At 43.4% G+C, this 11909-nt stretch overlaps 1 non-coding gene across 1 annotated transcript; it reads left to right on the plus strand.

The window, feature by feature from the left end:
• The first annotated feature begins 11467 nt into the window (after positions 1 to 11467).
• Positions 11468 to 11621, plus strand: LOC131031765 (5.8S ribosomal RNA). The gene has a single exon (XR_009103181.2). It is a non-coding gene; the product is annotated as a 5.8S ribosomal RNA (ribosomal RNA).
• The last annotated feature ends 288 nt before the right edge of the window (positions 11622 to 11909 follow it).

Below are 11909 nucleotides of genomic sequence, written 5' to 3' on the forward strand. Positions count from 1 at the left end.
ATTGCATCCCTTGCCTTGCACTATGATTTCTATGTGGTGAGGCTCCTTGAATGCCTCAGCACTATCTCTATATTAGACACATCGCGGGATAAGGGGTTGGCACTGGTAGTCACCCCAAATGTGCCTGATGCTTAGAATATTCTAAGGCGGCCCTGCAGCCTCTTCCGTCTAGCCTTTGGGAACTTCCTGTCACATCCCTTGCCTTGCACCCCGATTTCTATGTGGTGATGCTCCTTGACTGCTTTGAAACTATCTCTGTCATCACTACTACATCCCTTGGTGGCTAACCTCCTTGGCTGCCTTGGAACATTCTTTTTATCGGACGCATCGTAGGATAAGGGGTTTGCACTGGTAGTCACCCCAAGCGCGCTTGATGCATAGACTACTTTGAGTTGACCTTGCAACCTCTTATGTCAAGCTTTTATAAATTCTCCTCACAACATGATTGCTTTCTTGGATGCATCCCTTGCTTCATTCACACCCTGATTGCTATCTTCGCTGCTGCATCTCACACCCTAATTGTCCTCCTCGTTGCATCCCTCACCTCACACTTCTGCATCCTTTGCCTCACACATCGATTGCTATCAGTGTTGCATATGTCATCTCACACCCTAATTGCTATGTGGGGAGGCTCCTTGGCTACCTTGGAATTTTCTATGTATTGGATGCAGCATGGGATAAGGGGTGGGCACTGGAAATCAACCTAAGTGTGCCCGATTCTTAGACTACTCCGAGGGTGCCTTGTAGCCTCTTTCATCTACCCATTGGGCTCTCTGCGCCGCATTACTCACCTCACACCCTGATTGCTATGTGGGAAGGCTCCCTGACTGCCTCAAAATGCTCTCTTTATTAGACACATTGTGAGATAAAAGAGTCGGCACTGTTAGTCACCCAAAGTGTGCTTGATTCTTTAGACTGCTTCAAGTCGACCTTACGGCCTCTTCCTCGTAGCCATTGGGTCCCCACTGTTGCATCATCTTTCTCACACCTCAAGCATTAAGTGGGGCCACCTTGGAACATTCTCTATATTGGACACATCTCGGGAGTAGGGGGCCAGCACTGGTAGTCACCCCAAGTGCACTCGATGCTCAAACCACTTTGAGGTGACCTGATAGCATCTTTCACATAGTCGCTTGTCTTCAATCACCGCATTCGCTGTACCGCAATTTGATTTTTATGCTTAGTGGGCTCTTTGGCTGCATCGCAACATTCTCTATGCCAAGCGCATCTCGGGAGAAGGGGTCGACACTGGTAGTCACCCCAAGTCAACCCAATATGGAGACCACTCCAAGGTGACCTCGTAGCCTCTTTCATCCAGCCTTCCTGCCTTCACTGCCCTTTTACACCTTGATTGCTATGCACGGGCTCATTGGCCTCTTTCAACCTCTCTGGGAAGACTGGCACGATGATTGCTAGGGTAAATTGTAGTAGTCTAATCTTTAGACTTGGTCCATTGTGAGGGCTGATCGATTTCCTATGCGCATCTCGTGCTCACCTAGTAACAGACTCGACGACTTGTAATCGGTCTTGTTCCTGATTGTTCTTGGAGGTAATCTTTCAAACTCTTGGATTTGACCTGTCACTTGAACTATCCTCTTCTGAGGATGCATGTGTGTGCTTGTGCCATTTCCTTGGTGATATTAATGAGATATTAAAGAGCAAAGTGAGCACCACACCCAGCTATATTTGGGGCTCTCACTCCCTTACCTGGTGTGTGACCGCCTTGCACGTAGGTTGCGGAGCATCGTGACTCTTTTGATGTTTGGTGGTTGTCTTCCAGCATTGCATTGGTCCCAAAGTGCACGTTACTAGCATTTGTGCCATTTTTCTCAATCTTTGGCTTGTTCTTTTGTTGCAATTGGATATATATCTCCTTTTATACATCCAGGCTCCTCCCGCCTATTCAGCGTTGTCCCACTCTTAGCACTCTCGTGGTCTCCTTGGCTTCTTTCTCACATGGGCTCTATTCTTGAGTCTTTTCCATCTCCCATGGAGGGGGCATATACCTGGGAAATGGATGTCTCTGAGTGGCCTTACAAATGAGGTGGTTGCATGCACGGTGTCGCTTGTTTATATAGACGCGTCACGAGCGGGGTCCTCTTGGAGTTTTCAGGTAAAGGGTTCCATACAAGATGTTCCTACCAGGTGCTTGTGAACCCGAGCTCCTTGATGCCACATTCCAAATTTCACACTTCTTTTCCTCCCAGCTCGATGTTCTTGGTTTGTGCTTGGCAAGAGAGATGGGCGACGAAAAATTGTTTTGTGCGGTCGAGGTTGGCTTTTCTATGTGGGGTGCGCCACTCCAAGTGTGTAGGGGGCATATGCCTAGGAAATGGATGTCTTTGAGTGGATTTAAAATTGAGGTGGCCTTGTGCATGATGCATTTCGCACATATCTACCATGTGCGAGTTGGTTCGGCTTTGAGAGCGAGGGTAAAGGGCTCCGTACAAGTTGTTCTTCCCAGGTGCCTATCAACTGAAGCTCCTTGTCATCTCTCTCTGGCCTGCATTCATGTTTTCCTCGCTCTGAGTCTTGAGGAGCACACTTCTTTGTTCCTGCATCTCCATCCTTAGTCAACTTTGGGATGCGGGCGGGTTTTTGTTCAATCGTAAGGATGGGTCACATGCTTTCTAATTTTGGTTTCCCATGAGGGCGGGTCTGCCTCGCGGTCTCTAGCAGAGGCCCGCAGTGGCTCACTCATTGTCAAAAGCTACCTAGTCGATCCTACCAGTAGTCATATGCTTGTCTCAAAGATTAAGCCATGCATGTCTAAGTATGAACTATTTCAGACTATGAACTACGGATGGCTCATTAAATTAGTTATAGTTTCTTTGATGGTACTTTTCTACTCAGATAACTATAGTAATTCTAAAGCTAATACGTGCACTGAATCCTGACTCTTGGAAGGGATGCATTTATTAGATAAAAAGCCAGTGCAGGCTCGCCCACTACTCTGGTAATTTATGATAACTCGATAGATCGTACGACCTTTGTGCCAGTGATGCTTCATTCAAATTTCTGCCCTATCAACTTTTGATGGTAGGATAGAGGCCTACCATGGTGGTGATGGGTGATGGAGAATTAGGGTTCGATTCCAAAGAGGGAGCCTGAGAAACAGCTGCCACATCCAAGGAAGGCAACAGGCACGCAAATTACCCAATCCTGACATGGGGAGGTAGTGACAATAAATAACGATACTGGGCTCATCAAGTCTGGTAATTGGAATGAGTACAATCTAAATCCCTTAATGAGGATCCATTGGAGGGAAAGTCTGGTGCCAATAGCTGTAGTAATTAAAGCTCCAATAGCGTATATTTAAGTTATTGCAGTTAAAAAGTTTGTAGTTGGACTTTGGGTCGTCACGGTCGGTCCGCCTACTTGGTGTGCACTGTCCCTCACGTCCCTTTTGTCGAGGGCATGTTCCTAGCCTTAATTGGCTGGGTCATAGTTTCAACACTGTTACTTTGAAAAAAGTAGAGTGCTCAAAGGAAGCCTATGCTCGAATACATTAGCATGGAATAACGCAATAGGAGTCTGGTCCTATTCCGTTGGCCTTCGAGACCGGAGTAATGAATAATAGGGACTGTCGGGGCATTTGTATTTCATTGTCAGAGGTGAAATTCTTGTATTTATGGAAGATGAACCACTACGAATGCATTTGCCAAGGATGTTTTCATTAATCAAGAATGAAAGTTAGGGGCTCAAAGACGATCAGATACCGTCCTAGTCTCAACCATAAATGATGGCGACCAAGGATCAGTGGATGTTGCTCTAAGGATTCTGTCAGCACCTTTTGAGAAATCAGAGTGTTTGGGTTCTAGGGGGAGTATGGTCACAAGGTTGAAACTTAAAGGAATTGATGGAAGGGCACCACCAGGAGTGGAGCCTGTGGCTTAATTTGACTCAACACAGGGAAACTTACTAGGTCCAGACATAGTAAGGATTGACAGATTGAGAGCTCTTTCTTGATTCTATGGGTGGTAGTGCATGGTCGTTCTTAGTTGGTGGAGTGATTTGTCTAGTTAATTTTGTTAACAAATGAGACCTCAGCCTACTAACTAGCTACGTGGAGGTTCCCCTTTGCAGTCACCTTCTTAGAGGGACTATGGCCTCCTAGGCCATGGAAGTTTGAGGCAATAATAGGTCTGTGATTCCCTTACATGTTCTAGGCCGCACACGCACTACACTGATGCAACCAACAAGTTTTTCTCCTTGGCTTGAAAGGTTCAGAAAATCTTGCCAAATTGCATCATGATGGGGATAGACCTTTGCAATTATTGATCTTCAATGAGGAAATCCTAGTAAGTGTGAGTCATCAGCTTGCGTTAACTACATCCTATTGTCTTCAAAATCTGATTCCCTTTAACATCCTTAAAATAATATGATTAAACTCGGTGTAGAAGAGACATCAAAGATAAGGAAATTCTCAAGACAACATATGACAAGGTTTGATTGAACCTTCTACACTTCGGACTTACTCAGAGCCCAGCTGGGTATACCTTTGTGAATTGAATTCACACTTTCAAACATAAACCCACAGCAAACCAGTCCAGAAAACCAGTGGATCTATTCACCTTGAAATCAACTGAAAACAAAGAATGGAAATTATACTTAAATTCAGCATTTCGATCAACAAAACATGCAATAAACAACTTCAATCAATACCAGTGCCTTATCCAAGGTCACAGAGTCATCTAAACTCAAATAATACTCCTCAAACAAAACATCTTTATGCGTCCCGTTGGCTTGGTTTCTATTAATCCTTGTATATGCTTGACACCTACAAGAATTTATGCATTCCAGATTAAGCTATGATCGTCAAAATTCAAAGTATCTTCCAAAGAGTTTACTGGTATGAGTGATCCCTGCATCTTTAATTTCCCTCCTAAAGAGAAAAGCTAATGAACACTTCTACTAAAATTGCTTTGCAATTCCATTCAAACAGAACAACTCTGGATTATTCAGAATGAAAATAGTAAACAAATTGTAAACACACTTGAAGACAACACAAAGCTTCACTCAAAAATGATGGTCTGTATATTGATATTAAGTTTCAAGAAATATTACAAGAAGTTTTTTGAATATTCTCCATTAGACTTAGAAAAGCTCAGATAAATTTCTACAGCGTTTTCTTACAATTCTTTTGTGATCCCTCTTCCTCTAGTCCTGGTATCCATTTATAACAACATGGATGCACAAAGCTTCGAACTTCTCAAGGAGAGTTTTTTACAATCATTTATTTCAAAATAAAGAGGTTACAAGCTTTTCGCAAAAGCAGTTACAAGCTCTTTTCAGCCTCTGCAGTTTCTTCAATAGGCTGTTCGGTTGCAACCTCTTCTACCTTTTCAGGGGTGCTCTCCAACTGTTCCAGATCATGGGTAGCATATTTAGTTGTCCACTCATCATACACCTCTTCTATCGGCCATGAGAAATTAATCACTTTATCCTTAGTTTTAGTCAACCTTTTCCAATAATTTCTCATTTTGTTGACTTCTAAATTGAGAAAACAATAATGTGACTTAATTTTCTCTATATCTTGTATTGTCAAAAAAAAGAAAGAAGCATCATCTAGATCAATAATTCCTTTAACTCTTACTGACAATTTAGCTTCTATCTCCTTAAGCCACATTTGTTTGTCCTTTAATTGATCCGGGCTAGAAAAAACTCCTGGGAGCAACTCAAAAACTTGATCAGTGTACTACTTTTTGCACAAATTTACCTTCCTATCAACATTATCCACCTCTGCTGCTAATTGTACTAAGACTTTAGCGACATCAAAAGTGGATTTAATGATGGGATTGGCCCTTGCTTCATCGTAGGATACACACATAAACTCTAAATCTTGCTCCCTAGGCCTCCATTTGTCAAAAATAGGTGTCAAAATGGCCTTATCTCTCCTGAGCTCATTCCATATATCCATAATTTTACCTACATTATTGTAGAGCAATGAGGCATTTATTGTATCTGCAAAACTGGAAATTGTAGCCCTTACTCTCTCCTCATACTTCTTTGCATATAAGGCCTGAGCCTACTTTAAATTTTCTAATTCTTGAGGAGTAATTTCAACCATTTGAGAGCTGGAGGGTGTTGGAGATGGTGGAAACTCAATGATAGGGCTAGTAGGTGGAGGTCTTGCAGGAGAAGAGGAGATCATCAGTGTTGAAGACTCACCTTGATGGTATTGTCCAGTCAACTAGCTCTGCAGTTTGGCAATGATGCTATCCTTACCTCTTACCTCCTCCTTGGCATTGTTATAGGCCTTCAAAACTGTTTCCAACTTGACTTGGAGGGCCTCTTTCTCTTTGGCTTCCTTCTCTGCTACTGCAACACTAAATTTTGCAGTCTCTAACACAGTGTTAGTAGCTTCCACTATGCCTATACTCTGCACTCTCTTCACCATCATCCCACCAAGGTAACTTGACCCTGGGGTGTCTTTGCTTTTCTTACTCTCATTTCTCTTGAGAGACCACATGATGAGTGCAGCATTATCCTTATTGAAAGTAATCCCCTCCATGGGTTTAGTCTCTTTTCTCACTGCATCTAGTACCAGGGCATCTGCTATATCCATTGGGGTAAAATAAGTACTCCAGCTTGTGCTACCATATCTCTTCCCTACTCAGGGGTGATGGTTTTGAATTCTTCCATCATCTCTTGCTTTATTTCCTCTTCTACCAGGGCTGGATCTTTATTAGGCTGCTCAACCTTCCTCTTTTCACATCTAGCATTATATTTATCCATGTGTTGTTTCCATATGAACTACATAAATGCTTCTGATGTGACAAAATTGTTATCAGCTAAGAAGGCATTAGTTGCCTACTTTATCTCAGGATCCCATTCCTGGCCTTTGAGTTCAGTGGTAGTGATATCCATTTCAGCAGCAATGGGTTCTTCTTGCATTCCTTCCTCCACTTCATCATAAGTGTAGGCGATTTCCCCTAGACTACCTAACTATAGGAGTTGCTCAGCTACTGGTTGCTCATTTCCTATATGGATAGGGGATTGGGATGGGGAATACAAAGGTGTATCTGATTGTACTTCTTTCCCTACCCTTTGCTTCTTTGGGCTTTCTTGGATGTCAATGACATCTTGTATCTTCCTCTTTCCTTTGGAGGTAGAGGGCTCCCCTATTGCAGGCATCAGCACACTATAACTGGATTTCTTATGCAGTGTACAATCACCAAAAGGGATTGCTTTGCTGGAAGCTAACCTACTTAAGATCATTCTCACCTTTTCAGGGTTGCTTTTGATTACAGCTTCCCTCTTCTCCTTCAAGGTCTGCATCACATCTTCAAAGCAAACAATTAAAAACTTTATTTTCTCCTCTAGAGGGAAAAAGCTACACAATGGGTCATAGTTGGCATCAAATTGATGCACAAAATCCAAGGCTTTCTTATAAGCCACCCACTTCTCTTTCCTTAGCTCCTGCTCATCTAGATCAAACTCATTTCTAATGAGGTCTTCAGGAAACTAGAATTGATGAGGCCTACCTCTGCATGCTGCCTTCTTTCTAAACATACCATTGAAGAAGTCTTCTGGATCAGCACACCTAGACACTGCAGTGGACAAATGATAAGGCTTGAGGAAATCCTCAAAGAAATTCCAACCTCCCTTTGTTATTACAAATTGGTGGGCTATGGTAGCTGCAGGGAAAATAGTCCCTTTACCCCTGCCTGTCAACTCTGCCTCTTGTAAACCACCAATTTGTCTAAGGATCTCTGTAATTCCCACTTTGAGAGGGACCTGGTAAGGTAGCAAAAATGGGGTGCCTCTGAAACCAAACACTCTAAAAACTGTTGAGACTGGATACAAGTAAATGTCTCCCCAGTTATGAACAATTTTTATGTTCTCTGCGAATTCTTTTGGTCTTATGAATTCTAGAAGAACTTTGGGGATTATTGGGTTTCAGAGTAGAGGAGAGTCCTTATCTTGGATGCAAAATATTTATCAAACTTCAAAAAACTGGCATCCTCTCTATCCCATGACAACACAGTACTCCATAATTGTACCGGCATTTTTTCTCCTTCTTTCTCCTTGACAAGGTCTAATCTAGTGGCAAAGTAATCACCACCTTTGAAGAGAAAAAGATGCATCAGGAGTGAGTACCATCCAAAAGGCCTATCCACCTTTCCATTCTTGATTCCTATTAACCCTCCATGAATAGCATCAGCAATGAAAGAGGCATAATCAAATGTAATTGCAAGAGAAGGATTCAAAATCTGAGCAATCATTAACAGGTAATGATTTGGCATATTTGCTTCAGCATCTTCTCCCAAAACTTGGCAAAGTGCCTAATACATTCCTTTAGCCCTCAGGGTGAACATACTTAATGAAAAGGGCTCTTGTGTGTTGGGTCCTACAACTGTTAACCCACCTATCTTCACAAAAAACTCCTTGAGAGGCCTGTTCCTGAGATGACTCCTCTGTGCACTGTAAATTTTGGCTAATGATGTGAAATTTATAGGTTCTAAAAAATTGGTGAACTCATTAAGCCCAAAAGCTTTCCTGAATTCTTCAGCATTAATCTCAACAAGGGTTTTCCCATTTATATCCCAAATGCTTCTTGTGACTAGATCATAGTTGAGCGCAATTTGGGTCAACAGATCTATGTCCATAAATACCCCTGGGACTACCAGTTTCCCAACATCTAATTCCCAAATACTGTTTTGCGGGGCCTGAGAATTTCTCATTCCAAATCCAATCTTAAACAACCCCAACCCAGACAATCCAACCTGTGGGTCTCTCAACCAGTTACCCTTGTCATACAGTCCTTCTCCTATCTTTAAACGGGGAGCCTTAGGCACTAATTCTTTTTCCTTTGATGCTTGATTAGTTGACAATATCAACTGTTCTAAAAAATCATCACAGACACTCTTTTCTGAATAATTAACTTTGCCAGAAAATTCTCTTTTAGGAGCCATTTAGAAAACGTAAGAAATGAATACCACTCCTAGACAATTCTGTGACGAATCAATTATCTTATCTAAAACACACCACATAGGAATTGCTACACAAGAATACGAGAAAACCTATTTTTGACTTGAAGGAATTTGCTCTGTAACTAAACTGACTTGCTCTGTACCTGAAGAAAATAACTCTGCATCCGCTCTTCTGCAAAATTCTTTAAAAGATATCTTCACCCAATTGATAGGAAATCAAATATTGTACCCAGGGCCTTAACTAGAACATTGATTCCGCATGCTTCGGCCGTCCCTTCAAAATTGAATTCATATGAGAATTTGTATTTTTCGCTCCAACGGGTCACAACGTTCCTGCAAGTGTTTCATTTTGCTCTTTCGCAACTTCACGAAGCATAACTATTGGGCAGCTTGGTCCTACGAAATAGCGCCAACCGTCCGATCAAAAGAAACTTGATCGAGCATTAGATTAACTAACAGCTTTGGCTCCGCGCTGGGTCCCACTTTTCTATTGGCTACATGATACCACGTGGCACCCAACCATTGGCCTTGAAATTTCCTTCGCATTCATCTTAATACTAGCCGCGTGTCTTTCTTTTATACCGCCAGTTCCACCTTGGTGGGCCCACAACTTTCTTCTTAGACCACGTGTCATCGGACACGTGGACGGCTCTTATTCACTCTCGCTATTTTGCGGGGTATAAAGAACAATCATTTTACCCTTGCGAAATAGCGCAGGCCGTCAGATCATCTTTTAAATTGATTGGCATTTAACCATCTGAAAAGGCTTTCGGGAGGGGTGGGCCCTCTGATTCACCATGAACACCTGGCGTCCAGTCATCTGCAGCGCTGACATGTCACCTTTTTACATGCCGAAAGAAAACCACGGGGCCTCAATTTATTCTTGACAGCTGTATCCTCTAGGTCCTCCATCATAACATGTGGATGGCTCTCATTCACTCTCGCTATTTTGTGGGGTATAAAGAACGAGCATCTTACCCTTGCGAAATAGCGCGGGCCGTCAGATCATCTTTTAAGTGATCGGCATTTAACCATCTGAAAAGGCTTATGGGAGTGGTGGGCCCGCTAACTCACTATGAACACCTGGCATCCAGTCACCTTCAGAGCTGACTTGTCACTTTTTCATACGCCGAAAGAAAGCCACTAGGCTCCAGTAAATTATTGACAGCTGTACCCGCCAGGTCATCTCCTAACTGCGACCTGACTCACCTCTGGGGCCTGCCTTTTAGCCTTTGATCCTGACCTGCTGACTGTTGTAACTTATGCTGCGTGCCACCATTTTACTTGCTATCATCAACCAGCTAGACCGTCTATGTGGCATGCCATGTCATTTTCGCAACTTCGCTAGTTTTAAACTACGCGCAACTTCACCTAGAGAAATAGCGCGAGCCGTGGATCCATCCGAGAGATGCGCACTAGTTACTAGGCCCGACAACTTTAGGAGAAAAACATATAAGGCATAAATTTTTTGATTAATTAACATGACCACCTAGGCAAACAACAAGGGGGGACACTTCCTACGACCCCATGACCCATTACTTAAGTGAATAAAGTAACAAAAGATTAGAAACCAAAGGGTTTAAAACAAACACAAGAGGATCTAAAATCAAAAACCCTTAAACCCTTGAGGCCTAAAACAAATCTGAAGCATTTGAAACTGCACCCTATTCAAAATTTCAACAAACCATAGCCAATCATGTGAAAAGAAAAGCCCATTTTTAATCAGTGATAACACATCCCTACCCTTTGTACACACCACCCGTCACTCCTACCGATTGAATGATCTGGTGAAATGTTCAAATCGCACCGATGGTGGTGGTTCCTATCCCCGACATCATGAGAAGTTCATTGAACCTTATCATTTAGAGGAAGGAGAAGTCGTAACAAGGTTATCGTAGGTGAACCTGCGGCAGGATCATTGTCGGTTATGGCCCCTGAATGGTGTAGGGGAGGAAGCGAGGGAGGCATGTTGAACTCACCTCCTTCCTGACCCTTGCCCTTGACAATGTGTGGATAGTTGGGCCTCACTGTATGGCTCAGCTCTGATTCCTATGTCGTCAGATCAAGGTGATCGAATGTCATGGTCGGGTCCATGCCCTTTTTGAGAGAGGTCGAGTCTCTATCTCGTCAAGTTTGAATGCCCTCAATTGCGTGCGTGGTGCCCACCTGACGATCTATCACTTCTATGATGGGAAGTCAAGACTACCACAACCCCCTGTTATGTGTCCCAGGGGGAAAACATGTTTCTTTGAGAGTTCCCTACCACATACAAGTGCACTCTCGAGCGATCATTCATGGGGTAGGACCCATCATCTGGTTGTAGGGTTATCTGGAGGTAGAATCCTCCTACGTGATGCAACAGGGTGGGGACATGCACCCTTCCAGTGGCCCCTTGCACTAGCGGATGGTTTGTGTCAAACACCCTAAACATCGGTGTGACCCGCACCAAGAAGTCCAAAACATTGAAGCATGACCCAGGTGCCTTGTGCATTTGGGTCACCAGAAAAAAAACATGAATAAGATAAAAACATGACTCTCAGCAATAGATAGCTCGGCTCTTGCCACGATGAAGAATATAGTGAAATGAAATACTTAGTGTGAATTGCAGAATCCTATGAATCATCGATTCTTTGAATGCAAGTTGTGCCTGAGGCCTCAACCAAGGGCGCATTTGCTTAGGCGTCGCACTCCAAAATCGCCCTCTGGCATGGAGGAACAAAGATGGCCATCTATGCCTGCCAGTGGCACGGTCGGCTAAAATGAGCGTGAGGTCCCTTGCCCTGTCATGACGAGCGGTGGCTTATGCAGGTTGACATTGGTTTGTGCAGGTCGAGCGAGGCCAAGTGTGGAACTTCAACTGGGCCACAACGACCTGCTAGCATGCGGGTAAAACATGCTTGGCCCCTTTACCGTGTCCCCAAGTTAGGTGTGAATACCCGCTGAGTTTAAGCATATCACTAAGCGAAGGAAAGA

This window comes from Cryptomeria japonica, chromosome 2 (assembly GCF_030272615.1).
Source record: "Cryptomeria japonica chromosome 2, Sugi_1.0, whole genome shotgun sequence".
In the NCBI taxonomy this organism is placed as follows: domain Eukaryota; kingdom Viridiplantae; phylum Streptophyta; class Pinopsida; order Cupressales; family Cupressaceae; genus Cryptomeria; species Cryptomeria japonica.